This window comes from Cydia pomonella, chromosome 14, assembly GCF_033807575.1.
Source record: "Cydia pomonella isolate Wapato2018A chromosome 14, ilCydPomo1, whole genome shotgun sequence".
NCBI classification, from domain to species: domain Eukaryota; kingdom Metazoa; phylum Arthropoda; class Insecta; order Lepidoptera; family Tortricidae; genus Cydia; species Cydia pomonella.
In genome coordinates this window covers 9104700-9122007 of record NC_084716.1, presented here as the reverse complement: position 1 = coordinate 9122007, position 17308 = coordinate 9104700, and positions in this window count along the sequence as shown.

The window sequence follows — 17308 nt, the reverse complement described above, 5'->3', positions numbered from 1 at the left end:
TGCGCACAATAGATGAGCATGATAATGTACGTACTGAGCTATTATGTTCAAAGTCTCGAATTAGTCCATGTAAGAAATTACTTAGTACTGCAAGACTTGAATTGAATGCTAGCTTGCTCTTATCTGGTCTAGTAAAACGGGTTCATGACACTCTGACAATAAAATTAGACATTCATGAAATCCATCTCTTCTCTGACAGTCAAATAGTGCTGGCATGGCTAAAGACAGACGTTGCAAAATTGTTGACATACGTCGCAAATAGGGTCCGAGCCATCAAAGAGTTGACAGATGGCTATCATTGGCATTATGTAAACACTAATGACAATGCGGCGGATTGCCTCAGCAGGGGTCTCTTGCCTCAAGATATCGCAGGCCACGCCATATGGTGGCGGGGCCCGATATTCCTGCATAATAAAAATTATATTTTTTCAGAAGAATCACCCATTCCTACCGATTTGCCAGAACTGAAACCTGATCATACTAGTGCTCTGTGCCTTACAACCACGACGCACGACCCTGATCTCTTTCAAATAATAAAAAAGTTCTCTACTATAGCGAAAATGACTCGTGTTCTTGCATATATCCTTAGGTTTTGCAATAATGTTAAACCAACTTCTGAGAATCTTAAAGGCTTCTTAACTATAGTCGAACTCAACAAGGCCCTCATGTTAATAGTTAAACATGAGCAAGCTCAATTCTTTTCAGATGACTTAAGTATGTTGCGATCTGGCAAGCAGCTTAAAGGTAATTTAAAACCACTAACTCCCTTCCTTGATGGCGAAGGCATCATACGAGTTGGTGGTCGATTGCAAAATGCATTGCTTCCTTATGCTGCACAGCATCCGGCAATATTGCCAAAACAGTCGCCTATAACAAACTTGCTTATAAGAAATGAACATATATGTTTACTACATGCAGGACAAAAGTTAGTCTTGTGTTCTCTAAGGCAAAGGTTCTGGATAGTAGATGGTTTACGTACTGTAAAAAAGATTATACATAAGTGTATAATATGTTTCAGACTGAAGGCGACTGCAGCAGCTCAGCTGATGGGTTCGTTGCCTGCAGCACGCGTCACTGCCTCGCGCGTGTTCCAGAGGGTAGGCCTCGACTTCGCTGGGCCGGTCTCAGTCAAGAATAGCCGCATCAGAAAACCAGTAATTGGAAAGGGATACATAGCTCTGTTCGTATGTTTCACTACCAAGGCTATACATCTTGAGCTCTGTAGTGATTTAACGACCGAGTGCTTTCTCGCTTGCTTCAAACGCTTCATAGCGCGTCGTAACCTGCCCAGCGAGGTCTTTTGTGATAATGCATCTACATTCAAGGGTGCAAGGAATAAATTAGCCGAGTTGTATCGCCTGCATGCTTCTCAAACCCATAAACAAACTGTGACCTCATTCGCAGCTCAAAAGGGCATACAATTTCATTTTATTCCTAGCTATAGTCCGGTGTTTGGCGGTATATGGGAAAGCGGAGTGAAGAGTGCGAAGCACCACCTTAAACGTGTCGTAGGTAAAAGTCTCCTCACCTATGAACAGCTTAATTCCGTGCTTGTTGAGATAGAGGGCGTACTTAATGCCCGGCCCATTACAGCGGTAAGCAATGATCCAGAAGACTTTTCATATCTCTCTCCAGGACATTTCCTTACTGGTGCTCCTCTAAATACTTACCCAGAACAAGATGTAAGTAATAAACCCACTAATTTGCTTAGGTTCTGGTCTACCATAACCTGTATGAAGCAAACCTTCTGGAAGTATTGGAGTAAGCATTATTTAAATCAATTACAAAACCGACCTAAATGGCAATCGGTTACGCCAAATGTAGCTATTGATAGTTTAGTCATACTGCGTAGCGACAATTCACCTCCTCTCGAGTGGCCCATGGCGAGGGTAACTAACTTGTTTCCAGGAAAGGACGGTATAGTACGCGCAGTCGAAGTACGCTTGGCAAATGGTCATACTCATAATAGGTCAATCACAAAAATATGTGTACTGCCTATAGATTTATAAACTATTATGAAGGTATACATATGTATTTATTTTTAGTGTAAACAAAGAGCTTTTGTTTACATCTACTAAGCTATGGGTTGATTTATATGCGCTCGGTCTTAGTGCTATTTAATTTTGTTAAATGTTAATAATTAAATGTTAAACTTAAACATGCCTTTAAAATGTAAATGTAAAATAGAACTGAAATGTAATATTATAACATGATGTTTAGCGTGTGCGTAACATAAATGTAACTTTAAGTTTATCTTATCTTCTAGTATACTATGCATATCTTGTTAACTTATGTTAAATGTTGCTCATGTTAATACGCTTTTAATTTAATAGGATTTCATTTTATTCTCGAGGCGCAATAATGTTAGCAACATTAAAAATAAAAAACTAAATGTTCTTTATTTAAAAACTATGACATTATTGATTTTTGTTACTATAGAAACACTCTTCATAATACCTTCGAAATGTAACGTGCTCCCATTATTTCAGCTGAAATAAATCTTTATTTTCCTAATACATTTCTTCTCGCCGACGGCGCAATTAAAGAAGAAGAAATGTAATATTATCGTTTTTTTTCTTTCGCCGTCTTGCAAGGCTGAGCGGCGCAATACGAAGAAAAACGCAAGATTCATGGCTCCGCCAGGGATGGCTGGCTGTAGCGGGCTAGCTCGTTCCCGATTCCCCGATTGCTGGCCTTAGCGGGCTAGCTTCGGAGCATGAGGAAGAACCTGTGGGTGCGCCGGTGCCTCAGCCTACCTCGAGGGTGTTACATTTTCATCCTTAACTATGACTAAAGTACCTACTTTTATATTTTCACAATCAATTACAATTTGCATTATTAGAGCGTATGACTGCCTTCCTCAACATGGGTATATCCATAAAAAGGTTAATCATAGTGACCCGGAGAACAGATTTGTGGCACCTGATGGGACACACACTCAAAGGATTGAAAGCCAGTGGAGAGGGTTGAAGAAAATATTTAGAGAAAAGCAACATAAACATGATTTTACCGATTGGTTAATGGAGTCACTTTGGAGGCGAAGGGTGTACACACACCACTTAGATCCGTTTGAGGAATTAATTATAGCAATAAAATATATTTATAAAGTAGATACGTAGTTTTATTTTAGTTTTAAGTAGTTGTAATTAGTTATAATTTATTTTTAAGTAGTTGTAATTAGTTTTGTGCACGAGCTTTCAACAGTTCCGTTGTCATTATTTGAAGAGAATTCACTGATGCGGAAATCGAAGCAATCAGCTTTGTATGCTTTATTCAACAAACTCCCCGAACAAACAATCGACACAGCGGATCAAGGTTTTCACGTTATTAACGGTGGCTATCTTCTCCATCGGGTTGTATGGCCAAAAGAAGGCACTTTCTAGGATGCATACGATGCCTACATCTCATTCATTCGAAGACATTACGGCCAACTGGTTGTTATAGTATTCGATGGGTACTCTGAAAATCATCTGAGCCCAAAGAGTGTAGAACGAGAAAGACGACTTGTACAGCACAAGACCCAAACTACTCTCCAACATTAAAAATAAAGAGAGATTTATTTCTCAGCTAATTGAGAAATTAAACAAAAATGGCTTACGTACACGTATTGCCAAAGATGACGCTGATTTGCTCACCGTTACAACTGCCATTGCAGAATCTGACCGGCACAAGCAAGTCGTCGTAGTTGGACAAGATATTGACTTGCTGGTCTTACTAATTGCATTAACTCCCGAAGATAGAAACATAGTTATGCTCAAGGAAGCTCAAGGGAAAACAAAAACAAGAATGTATAGTTCCCGAGACTTACAGTCTTCTAATTTGGTACCCAATATCAAGGAGTCAATCCTTTTCTTACACGCTGTAAGTGGCTGTGATACGACGTCAGCTTTCTACGGAAAAGGTAAAATGCAAACAGTACAACTGTTTAACAAGAGACAGGACTTGCACTACATTCCCGCCGTTTACAACAATCCAAATTCATCCAATGAAGAGATCGAAAAGGCTGGCGAACGCACTATTCTTGCGCTATACAAAGCTCGACCCGAAGAAGTGGATTTGAACCAGCACAGATTTGTTTGCTTTAACAAATTAGTGGGACAGGCGAAGAATGCTGTTATTTTGGCAAAATTGCCGCCTACGTCGTCTGCTCGACATCATTTTCAGCGAGTCTTTCACCAAGTGCAAAGTTGGAGGAGTAACGTATTACCGCCGGAAGAATGGGGCTGGAAAAAAACCGTCAATTGCCTACTTCCCATTTTAAATACGGAGCCGCCAGCACCAGCCTCTATATTAAAACTAATAACGTGTGCTTGCAAATAAGGCTGTGGTAAACGATGTGGATGCGTGAAAGCCGATTTAAGATGTACCACTATGTGCAAAAATTGTAGAGGCCCGAGTTGTGTGAACGTAGTCGAATTAGATGTTGAAGAAGAATAATGCTGATTTTTGAAGTACTTAGATGTCATAATAGTTATACATAAGTAATAATAGTATTAGTAAACCTAAGAAAAAATAAACTTAAGATTAAGAAAGATAAGTTAGTTGGTTTTATTTGCAATTTGCAATCTCTCTCCGGCAGAAAATAGGGCCTGAGCAATTTTCAATAGATAAGAAAAAACCTGAACAAAAAATACATCAAAGGAACTCTCGAGGCCACACTAAACATACCATTCACCATGTATCATACTTAGTTCCGTTTTGGGGTACATTTTTAGAACTTTTTTAAAGGTTCCATACCTAAAAAGGAAAAACGGAACCATTATAGGATCACTCGTGTGTCTCTGTCTGTCCGACAGTCTGTCATAGCCAATTTCCTCCAAAACTACTGGACCGATTGAGTTGAAATTTAGTACACATATGTAAATTGATGACCCAAACACGGACGTGTAACGTAAATGAATCAATTGTAAATATGGGGGCCAGTTTTGGGGGGTAAATTAGAGAAAAAAGAAAAAGAATTCAAGCTATATCGTGTGACATATCAAATGAAAGGGTAGTTTATAAAAATCTCAAATATATTTTTTTCATAATTTTAAATTAATCAATTTTGAAGTTATTTAAAAAAAATAGGCGAAAATTAACCATGTTCTCAGCCCCCCCCCCCCCCTTATCTCCTAAAACACTGGGCCTAAAAATTTGAAAAAAATACAGAAAATAGATTACAGGAAAACATAAAAAGTATATGATATTTAAAGTAACACCGTTTAACGAGTACGAATGCTTATATTTCGCTGAATGGCCGAATGAATTAAATTTTTAAAATAGCATAGCAACAGTAAATGAAAGGTTTTAGAAATAATTTATACCTTTTTATAAAAAAAAATATTCTGTTCTTTACTTTTGTCATACATATCTTGGCGGTAAAGTGTGAAATTATTGAAAAAACTAAACGATTAGTAAATAAAAATGGACAAATTATTGTCATGGAAAAATTGGTGGCAGATTGCGCTGAAACTGTAAGTGATATCGCTTTTGTTTGTATGAGAGGTTTATAGTAAATTTATCGAGGATTATTTCGTTCTTAAAGACTTGTTACGTATCGTTTACGGTTTATTTTTTAAGTGGAAAATATCACGCTCCGGGACATATTCGAGGGCGCGGGGGGAGGGGGGGGGGCGACGCTCACTGCGGAGGGGGGGGGGAGAGTAGATAAAATTTAACTTTACGCTGTAACCTACATATCCGGATAGATAAAAGTTCTCCATTAATTATGCCAAATTTTCAGCTTATTGTATTGAACTATAAGAGTGATTTTGATTACATTGTGATGATAAGTGATAAGTATTACAATGACTGCATAGCTGTCAGAGATAATCCTGCGTCCGGCGAAGTAAACCCTGATTACCTTGCTGTACCCGACCTTATGCCAAGACTTGATTGAGCGACGGCAAGTAAGCCGGGCCGGACAGCGAGGTACCACGCGGTACAGAAGGTTGTTTACAACCGACCGACCACTGCCTTTCTTGTCCTTTTCATCTGCATACAAAAATGCAAAAGAGAGACCGCCATACTAGCCCATTATCATGGATAGATTATAGAAGGGTTCCGTTTTTGCCATTTTGTCTGCGGAACCTAAAAAAGGTAAAAGGTTTTTAAGGTGTGACTCTGTCTACCTGTCCGACTGTTACAGCGCTATATTCAGGAACTATATACAATATATCTCTCTTTTCAGATAATAATGTTACTGCCGATACATTGGTGCTGCTCGACGATGAGCTCTGTCAAGAATTAATAAAACCAATTGGAGACCGAGCCAAATTTTTAAAGAATTTAGCTGATTTAAAAAAAATTGTACAAACAAACCCATGCAGGTAACAAACTTATTAAATTATCAGCTTTTCGCCTGTGTAAAACAAAGAAGAATTTTTGTTACTGATAAAATAAAACTAATACTTATTTAATAAAATAAATAAATAAATATTACAGGCTTGTAATGTGGCCTACTCAGCCAACAATACACATAATATACAAATACTTAAATAGGTACATACTTAGAAAACACCCATGACTCAGAAAAAAACGTCTGTGATTATTACACAAATAAATGCCCTTACTGGGATTCAAACCCAGGACCATCCGGCTTCATAGGCACTAGGCCAGATCGGTTGTCAACCGGTCCTGATACGTTAGTATTGATATATGGCTTATTTCAGATGGAACTCTCATTTCTGGATGTTGATGTGCTAAATGACAGCCACAGGCTGAGTAATATCAATGACATTATCATTGGCGAATCTTCTGTTGTTTTAAATAATGATGACACCACCACAGAACAGGAACAATATCCAGCGTGAATAAAGAGTTGATACTTGATACCATCAGGTAAGAAAATATTTAGTTTTCCAAACCAAATGTTGTAAAAGAGAATCCTGAAATGGTGAGATAGACAGACAAATGACAGAAGAAAATATGTAATTCTCTTCGGGGGATGAAAGTAAGTACAGTCAGCTGCAAAAAGATATACACGATTAGGCCATACAAAAACATCTTCGCTAAATTATTACCAGTCTAAGAGTTGAGAGAAGATATTTTTGAAGGACTAATCTTTTTGCAGCTGACTGTACTCATTATTAATAACTTTTAATATCAGTCTGCAAGCCAAGAAGCAACCTCCATTTCAGCATTCATGTTGCTATCATTAACCTCTGAAGTCTCTAAACTCTTTAGAGTCTAAACAAGAAAGTAGAGATGGTTTCATCACACACGTGAAGCGGGCCATGGATGTACAAGACACTCTTAATCGAAGAAAAGAAAAATACGCAAGGTTGGGCGTAACATTTCAACCAACAACAGTACTAGTTAGATAGGGTTATTTACACGACCTATCACAATTGATATTTTCTTTCTACTTGAGCTAGGTACCATAGAATATATGACCATAGAGAAGAATATTAGTAGGTTTAAAAGATATAATTATTTTAGTAATTTGATTGTTGATCGATAAAGTTGAAATAGAACTTTTAAGAAATGATATATTTGTTTTATTTACTTTCAGATCACCGATTTTCACCGCTCATAGCGTCCATTCCTTATGCTGGGTGACCCAGGTTTCCGGATCCCAGATTCATGAGTCTGAGGTTGGGTGCATACACTCAACTCTAGACTTCTGTCTCCTGGACCTGGTCCTAGTAACCTACATCCCGCCTAAAGGCCAAGCCACTACCGTACGTAGACGTGCGCGTTGTAAATGACGAATCCTCATAAGAGATGACACCGCTTGGGTGACGTGTTACCCGTGCGCGTCAAGCGGTGTCTCATCTCTTATAAAGATTCGTACTTTCGACGCGCACGTCTACGTACACGCATCTGGCGTGGCTCAGCCTTAAGAGCCCATCAACGTGCTCACTAGCGCCACTGGAAAATAATTGTGATTGTTTAAATTTAGCGATAGATATTTAAAAAAGGGGGCCGCTACGTACTGTATTTAGTATTTAAGTACCTTTTGAATACATCAAAGTTTTTATGTTGCTGGATTCGTCGATCTACGAACGCAAAACAAAAACGGCCGTTTTAACTTTGGGCGCCTATTCTCTCGTTCAGATTACAGTATTTAAGTATCATGGACGAGACTTTTTTCTCCGTGTAGGTAGACATGCAAAAATGTTTACCAACACCTCTGTTGACAAATACCCAATCATTTTATTTGAGGAAATTATCGGTATTAAATGAATGCATGATGACACGTCTAACAAATCTTACCGCATGATGTGGATCGAGGTCCTAGGTGGAAGAGGGGGTAATGATACTTACCCTATTGGGTCTTGTCTGATTGAATGGGTGCTTAATTACTTAGTACCTACAGTGACAGAAATAACTATTTGGTCTGATAATTGTGCAGGTTAAAAATAGGAATATAATTCTAGTGTATTGCTACTTATGGATTTTAGCTCATTCAAACTTAACGACTATAAATCACAAATTTTTACTCCGAGGACACGCACACTCTGAAGTGGACATGATACATTCCATAATCAAAAGAAAAAAAAGGTACTGCCTAATTCGAGATCATGACACCTCGTGACTAGGAGCAATTTGTAAAAATTTGCAAGCCTAAAAATCCGTTAACAGTGCACAGCATGAACCTAAGTAACTAGAAAAAACATCAAGTCACTGTCAAATCTCTTCAGTCAAAGGCACAAAAATTGGCTCAATGAGCGATTTCTTATTTCAAAATGTGTTTGGTTCCAATTGCGGAAGGATGGACTGGGGGTGTTATTCTATAAAACATCCTTCGACGAATCAGAGTTTTCTAAAATTGATTTGAGGCGAAACACAAGGCAACCGCTTCAAATGCCCTATACACTTCCTCAAGTCAACTCACGTGAGCGTCCAATCAGTAATCCAAAATATAAAGACTTGATGACGCTGACCCAGTGGATAACTGATTCAACAATTAAAAACTATTATAAAAAATTGCCACACGGTAATGTTCCTGATATTGAAGAATCGGATGGAGACTAAGGTTTACCTCACCGGTAGCACAAGTGCATGATAGCATACTTTACTTCAGTTAAGATCTTGTTTGGCTGTTATGAAATATGATTATGATTATGACTGTTATGAAAGATGTTTCTCTATTTGTGTTGACATTTTTGTGAATTTGTCGATTTATGAAAGTATTATAATTTTTATTTTAGAATTTTTTTTCTGTTTTATGAAAGGTTGCTTTTTGTATTTTTATCATAAAACAGGTTTTTGATTTTTTTGTTAGAAGCAGAACACGGTATGTGACCTAGTTTTTTTGTTTTACAGCAAAAATATTACTTAGAATAAGTGATTGATCTCCCTTTGTTATTAATGTTGATCTCAGATAGCCAAACTTTCGAATAATAAAGCATTTCGTTATTCAAACTTGATTAGTTTCATTTTAAGGCATCCCAAACATCGCACTGGCATTATTTTGCCACAAAATCGCTTCTCCTGTAAAATTGAGAAAATGGCAGTTGCAGTATTATGCTACTCAGGTATGGAAATACTGAGTCAAAACTGAAAAACACTTTGAACTTGTCAAAACTATGTTTAATATACACACATAATATTTGAAAATTATCGGATGGTGAGAATTTCAGAATAAAACGAAAGTTTTTTGACGTTTTTAACTTGTTTGTCGTATAATACCGTTATTAGCAAAACAGCAATAAATACAGAGGCACAGGTAAGCATTTATTTTCTTCATTCCACATAACAATAATTTGGATCAGTAAGTAAATTAACTTTAATTATGAATTATGAGCCTGATTGTTAACAGTCAACGGGTCTCGTTAAAGAAATAATTTGTAAATTCGTCTCTTATCTGATTTGCATTAAATGAGGATCTTCTTGGTATTGGTTGCAAGGTTCAAAGAATTGCTGGATCAGCAGCTGATTTTGCTAGGTCCCTTTTAATTATTCTATATTTAATGATATTTCTTGTAATATTAAGCCATTTTGGTGTGAATTAAATAGTTTTAGTGTTAATTTTAATGTATACATTAAGTGAAGTGCTTTAGTGACGTTTACAAGTGCCTTGTAATATCTTAAATTTGTAACCGTTGTAGGTTATAAATTTAAATCTGTGTTCGTCTTGGTATCTTTTCTACGTTTTTATCACTATTTATTACCAATTGTGTTTGTATTACAGCGTAGTAAATCATTGTACAGAGTCAGAACACAGAGTAGGCATCATGAAACATAATATCGCTTGGCCTGAGTAAGCAATTCCCTGGTTTGTTTTATGTCTATTCTACTATAAAATACATTTTTATGTTAAAAAGGCAACTCAAACATCCCTCGATGACAGATATCACAATGATATTTTTAATCTGTACGAACTTTCTCAATAAAACAAGTGTCGTGTATAAAAACATCTTTAATTTAGATGAAAAACCTGCGCCCTATAACATATTTCATTAGTTATGGGCCCAGATATCGTTATTGCGTAAGAAAAGGGAAATTAAAATACGGCGTCAGTACAAGAGAAGTAAGAACACAAGATGGCGAAAGATAACTTAAATAACCGATATAATATTCAACAATTTAGTGGTGATGGCTTTAACAATTGGTCTTTTAGAATTAAAAGTATTTTGAAGGAAAATTTGTGCCTGGAGGCGATACAAACTGTGAAATATGCTGAAAATAAAGATAATGAGAAAATGGAAGCGCGTGCGCAAGCCATCTTGATTGCCGCTGTGCCGGACAGTTATTTAGAATATGTAAGGGAGGAAACAGCATACGCGATGTTCAAAAATGTTGAAGAATGTTTTAAACAAAAAGGAATAAGGAGTAAATTGTTTATAAGAAGACAACTAAGTGACATAAAATATAAAGATACAACATCGTTAAAAGAATACTTGACAAAAATACAGGAAATATGCACACAACTGGAAGAAGCCGGATCAGAACTGACAGAGGAAGAAAAAAAAATTTACTTTTATCAATGCCCAAATCTTATAAATCAATAGTTACAGCTTTGGAAACTATCGTGGATTTGAAATTGAACACAGTGAAGGATACAGAAAAAAAATGAATATCAGACAAGTCAAGTTTGTATTGTCAAGTACAGTCAAATGCTTTACAGGTGGTAAGCCCGGCCATAAAAAGTTTCAAAGGAAACAAAGTCATGGACATGGATTTAATCAAGGACATGGACGAGGCGAATAGAGCCAAGGATATGGATTTAATCTAGGACATTGACGCGGTGGATAGAGTCAAGGATATGGATTTAATCAAGGACATGGACGAGGTGGATGGAACCAGGGAAGAGGCTTTAATCAAGGACGTGGACAGAGTGGATCATACAGAGGAACATGATGGACGTGGTCGTGGCAGCCAAGGGAGAAGTAGAGGATCGAGCCAAGGACGGAGTACCAACTACGTCGAAAATAATGATGAAACGACGGCATTCCTCTGTGGAAATGTAAGTGGTGAACTAGATTTAAAATTTTATGTAGATTCAGGGTGCTCAGATCATTTAGTAAACTCCCTAGACAATTTCACTCAATATATCGAATTGAAAGTGGCAAGAAAAATTGCAGTTGCTAAAAATAGTATAAATTTAGAGGCTTTTGGAATAGGAAATATAGAAGTAGTGTTCAAAGTAGGCAAACACTGAAAACAAATGTATAAAAAAAATTATTATAGGTATACCAATCCTTTAAATCAGGGGATGGAAGATTGTCATCAGCAGCTTACAAAAAGAAGTGAAATCTTGCACTGTCAAAAAGTTATAAGATCACTTGTAGATAAGCTTCTAACTCTATAAACCCTAACTTCACGAACTATACACCTTAGTCAAAATATGTTGCTTGGTCGTTTCGTTACTGGAAGAAGTATTGTATAAAGAAAAAAAATTTATAGTGAATAAATTTTTCACCTTACGCTCATGTGACGGCAGCGAAATGACCAAGCCATATATTTTGACTAAGGTTTGTGGAGCTTGTGAAGTTAGGGCTTGTTGAGTTAGAAACTTGATAGTCCGAGCCTGGCAACATTTTACATGAAAATGTATTTGATGGGATGGGTTTTACAATTTAAGAATTAGTAAGGAGTCTGTGCATACTTCATTTGTTGGGCAATGGGAGTTCCTTACAGCTCCTTTCGGGTTATCAGTCATTCCGCTGGTGGAAGCAGTAACACGATACCCCGAGCCTATTAATGTTAAGCAAATCCAAAGCTTCATTGGATTGACCTCATATTTCAGAAAGTATATAAGGGACTATACACAGATAGCGAGACTCTTAACAGATTTGATGAAAAAACATGCAAAGTTTGTCTTTGGCAGTACCAAGCAGCAAGTAACATTTAGGTATTATCTTATAAAACTGGAGAGAATGAGTGAGCCACAAGATTTTAAATATCGTTTTCCGAAAGTAGACAACCTAGACTTTATGATGCCGAGTTCAGAAATGTGACTATTCTAAAATAAATGTATAGAACTTTAAGACATTATACATTAAGGACACCCCCTTTTGCGAACATATTTGTATGTAACAAAAACATTATAAACAATAAAGAACTTTATATTCTATTAAGAAATGTGAAAGTATATTCACGAATTACGTCAATCATATTAATAAAAATATCATAAAATACAGAGAAATTAAAATGAAAATACTACTCACTCGGCTTGTTTCTTCTGCTTACTTTGCGACTTGGCTTGTTTACTGAACTTTCCTGCTCACTGTGTGACTTGGCTTGTGAATTATTGGACTGTTTCCTGTTTACTGTGTGACTCTGCTAATATTTTGGACTGATTTTTGTTGAACTAAAATGGCAAATTCACCAAACGCACCCATCCTAATCCACGAGCGCCTTTAATCGAGTCGGAGAAGCAACGCGCCCACCGTCGACCGCCTTTCTGCCGAGTCAGCGGAGCAACGGGTCCACCTACTTGGATTGATTCGCAACCGGTTACTAAATGAAACACCTGAATGACGTTCAGATCAGCTTAATACAATGCGACATAACATTCAGATTCATAGGGACATAACAACAGAAGAATCTTTTGTTTTCGCCAGATGTTTTATACGCTGTGTGTAAAAGATATGTGATTATGAAATTATGTGGTTAGAGCAGCGATTCAATTTACAAGCAGACATGTATAATACACTGTTACTGGAAGAATTGGTTGTTCTACGTACAATAACAATATGCTCCTGCTGTAACAACCATATTAAAATAAGAAAAAAAATTCTCCTTCATTTTGGAACAAAATGTTGCCCGCAGAAATACCATCTGAATTGGCCAATTTGACTAGCGTTGAGGAACGGTTTTTATGTCGGATACTATCATTTTTAAAGATCTTAAAACTTTATAACCGACTCAGCCAAAATTGGTGCAAGGGATAGGACATTTTATTTGCAAAAGATGTTTTATATTTTATTTTTAATACAACGATGGTGGCAAACAAGGCTCGCCTGATGGTAAGCCTATGGACGCCTGCAACACCAGATATATTACATGAATTAGCTGTTGTTGAAATAGCTGGTATAACTCGGGGCACTTATACTAAAGTGACTTAGCAAAATATTTCATCACAATTAAATATATCGATGTTACTGTCAACATCTAAATATTCAAAAAAGTAAATATTTTTGTACATAATCTTAAATCATAAAAAGCTGTATTTTGGAAGGGTTTATTTTATTTTTGCCAGGTTAGTATTTACACATTGGCACTAAATGTTTTTATTCTAATCATTTTATATCGTTATTTATTATTTCTCGAGAATTTTCAATGGGCACATGTATTATTATATATCGACATCTTTTTTATCGATATAAAATCCCTAGAATGTGCCCCGAGTTATCACAGGTTTGCTGAGCAGCTACCAGTAACCGCACAAGCCGGCTTAATTGTGGTTGTAGAAAATTTTGAAAACCTTGAATGTTCCAAAGAGGTCGTCGACATGCAAAGATTAGAGGCTCAGAGATGTCCATGTGCATTTTGCCACTAACTCAATTAGTCCTTTAATTAAAATTGCTGACAATTTTAATACGGAAAAGAGTGGTGGTACCTCAGTAACATCAAAGCATTACGGTCACATTAAGTGAAAATATTTCACCAAGGTGACTTACGGTCTCATTCATCTCTAGGTAAACAATGCACTGGCATAGCGGCGGTTGCTTGTGTATCATTAAATGTACTTGATCCAAACGAATGGGCTAAGAGTGATTTTGATTACATTGTGATGATAAGTGATACGTATTACAATGACTGCATAGCTGTCAGAGATAATTCTGCGTCCGGCGAAGTAAACCCTGATTACCTTGCTGTAACCGACCTTATGCCAAGACGATTGAGCGACGGCAAGTAAGCCGGGCCGGACAGCGAGGTACTACGCGGTACAGAAGGTTGTTTACGTCCACTGCCTTTTTTGTCCTTTTCATCTGCATACAAAAATGCAAAAGAGAGACTGCTATACTTACTAGCCCGTTATCATGGATAGATTTTATAAGGGCTCCGTTTTTGCAATTTTGTTTGCGGAACCCTAAAAGAGGAACCTTTTATGGTGTGACTCTGTCTACCTGTCCGACTGTTACAGCGCTATATTCAGGAACTATATATTATATGCTATGAAATGGAGATGGATAGGACATACTATTCGAAGAGGGGAAACGAATAATGCTACCATAGCTTTCGCGTGGAAACCGCCGGACGGAAGCCGTGGCTCCGGGCGTCCTGTACACTCTTGGCAACGGTCCTAAGAGAGTTACGAGCGGTCGGGTTGAGCTGGAGCGAGGCCAGAAGACGAGCTGAAGATAGGAAGGCGTGGCGCTAGCTTGTGAAGGGCCTTTGCACGTCTGGGGTGCTTTAGGACACCAACAACATATATGCTATACATTTGAAATTTAGAATAGGTAGTTATAAAAATGGCTAGCCCAGATGTAATGCTTGATGTCATTTTAATTTTTTGTGAAATACTACTAGGTCAAGTGAGATATCATATGAAAGAGATTGATTTGCACATTCTCAAACATTTTTTTGTAACTATCATAGTACTTGACTCAATGTTAACACTATTTGATTTGACCCTAAATTAATATAATACATATTTATTTAAGGTTTTTGGAATCTACACTTGAGGTGAAAGCTATACTCGTATGACGCACGGAAGGTCTGCAGGAAAACTTGATAAGACTCAAAGTTTATTGGTCAAGTTAATAATATCAACTCTGTTTGAAAAGGACAGCAACAGGCAGTTTAGCAATAATCAGCTACTTTATTGGTCTTTACAAATACAAGAAATCTTTCCAGAGGAGTCGGCTGCGCTTTATTATATTCGCCATACGTTGCGGCTAATGTGCGAAGCCCGTAACGCCTCAGGGAAGTTACTGCGTTGCGTCGTGTGTTTGTGTCACAAAACGCAGTAACTTCCCTGAAGCTTTACGGGCTTCGCACATTAGCTCCAAGTCTCGATCATAATCAACATCAGCTTCTAGAGTATATTCGCCTGTAGCACATTTGTCAGACAATCCAAGAGACAATTGGAAAACTGTCTTGGCTAAAAAAAATATCTTGATCCCTGGCACTTGGTTGAGGAAAATTGGACGGCTACTACAAATAACAGATTGCGGTCAATTTATGAGTAACGTGGCGGCACTTTAATACGTAAATTCAGGTTTCAGGCTTTATTCAGGAAAAAAATCAACAATAAGGGATAAATATATTAAGCTCAATGTTAACAAATATTTATCGGCAACCTCTGGTCAGTTAGTTCGTTCTTTAAGGTGTGAATTTGTTAAGGTAATATTAATATGACAAAATTAATTTTATATTTTTCTTTTTAGAACCAGCATCGGCCGATACGTTGAATAACGCCAGCTTGCTCTACTCCGCCATACTTAGTTTCAAGTGTTCCTCTGATAAACCAGACGAAATCACTATGGCGACCCTCCAAAAGTGAAATACGTGTCGGATTCATAACGCAACTGGCCTCAGATTTTGAACTTGAAATCACCGTTGATAATCGTAGAGCCTTTTGTTATATTTTTTTGGTGCTACTATACCTAACCGAAATTTCGAATTGTTCTAATTGTTGCAAGGGACATATACTACACATTTGCAAAGTTATTAAATGCTGTTGACGCTTGTTTCAAAATAATTCACGCTAAATACCAAGAAGATTCCTTTGTTATTTGGATGGTAATCTAAAAAGGATTTTATAAATTAAATACTGTTCATGACAAGGAATCAACAACCGTCAATGGCCTATTTGTTGTCTTAGAGTTGTAATATCGTTCATCACCTTGAAATTCCATTTTGAAATAAAAAATATAGTTCTTTACGTAAGCATTTATTTTAGTATCATAAAATTGCACGCATCTCTTGAAATACAGTAAATACATACAAAACAATAGCTATCAAAAATCACCTTCAACTAAATAATTGCTAGTAAAATGGGGACTGTGACAGTCAAGACAACCCTGATATATCTTATCTTATGACCAGCAGACCTTGACATTTCAAAGTTGATTTTTAAATATTTAAATGGATTTTCATCAACCACCGTGCCAGTCATACAGTGGTTACCAGACATAAACATCTTATAATTCGTCTTATAATCCATCTTATAATTCAGCTTATAATTCTTCCACTCCAAATCGCCGCCAAACATCACCAAATTTGGATCAAATTCTGCCAAATTCCACAGATACTCATGAATCCGAAAATGACTTCTCTTAAAACAATCCATTGATTAGAATAAAACAATCAATATTAAGTAATTATTTTATTTCTTACCTTATAGTTAACCCTAGCATTTCCATAGGCTCAACAGGTTTTCTGAACACGTATTGCTTTTGTATGCGAGATGCTATCTTGTTTAGTAGTTCTTCAAAAGTTGATATGGACATTCTAAAATACTCGTAAAATTTGTCATCCCCACATATTTTTAGTGCTTCATATTGTCTCTTAAAATGACCTCCATTATGGTTAATTAAAGAAAATAGATTCACCCAATATTTTCGTTTTTGTTTGTTCTTCATTCGTCGTCTTAGCAGCAGGAGCAGGAGGATACGACTTTCGCGGTCCATATCAAGACAAGAAACTGTATTTTTTAAACGATAGTTGCTGCAAATACGTGCGAACTAAGCAACAGCAAAACAAAAAGTACCAATCGGTGCGCCGTCCGCCGTGCCGTTACACCGTACACGGCACCGTACAGGATGCCGTGCCGTCACACACGGCGGCCGGTGCCGTAACGTAGACATGTGTCCAGAGCCTATCTGACTGTTTACACACAAACATTATCTACCTGTTTCTTTTTGTAGTGAGGTCCGCACAGCTGATCACACCTGATCAGCTGACAAACATAAAATACATAAATTAT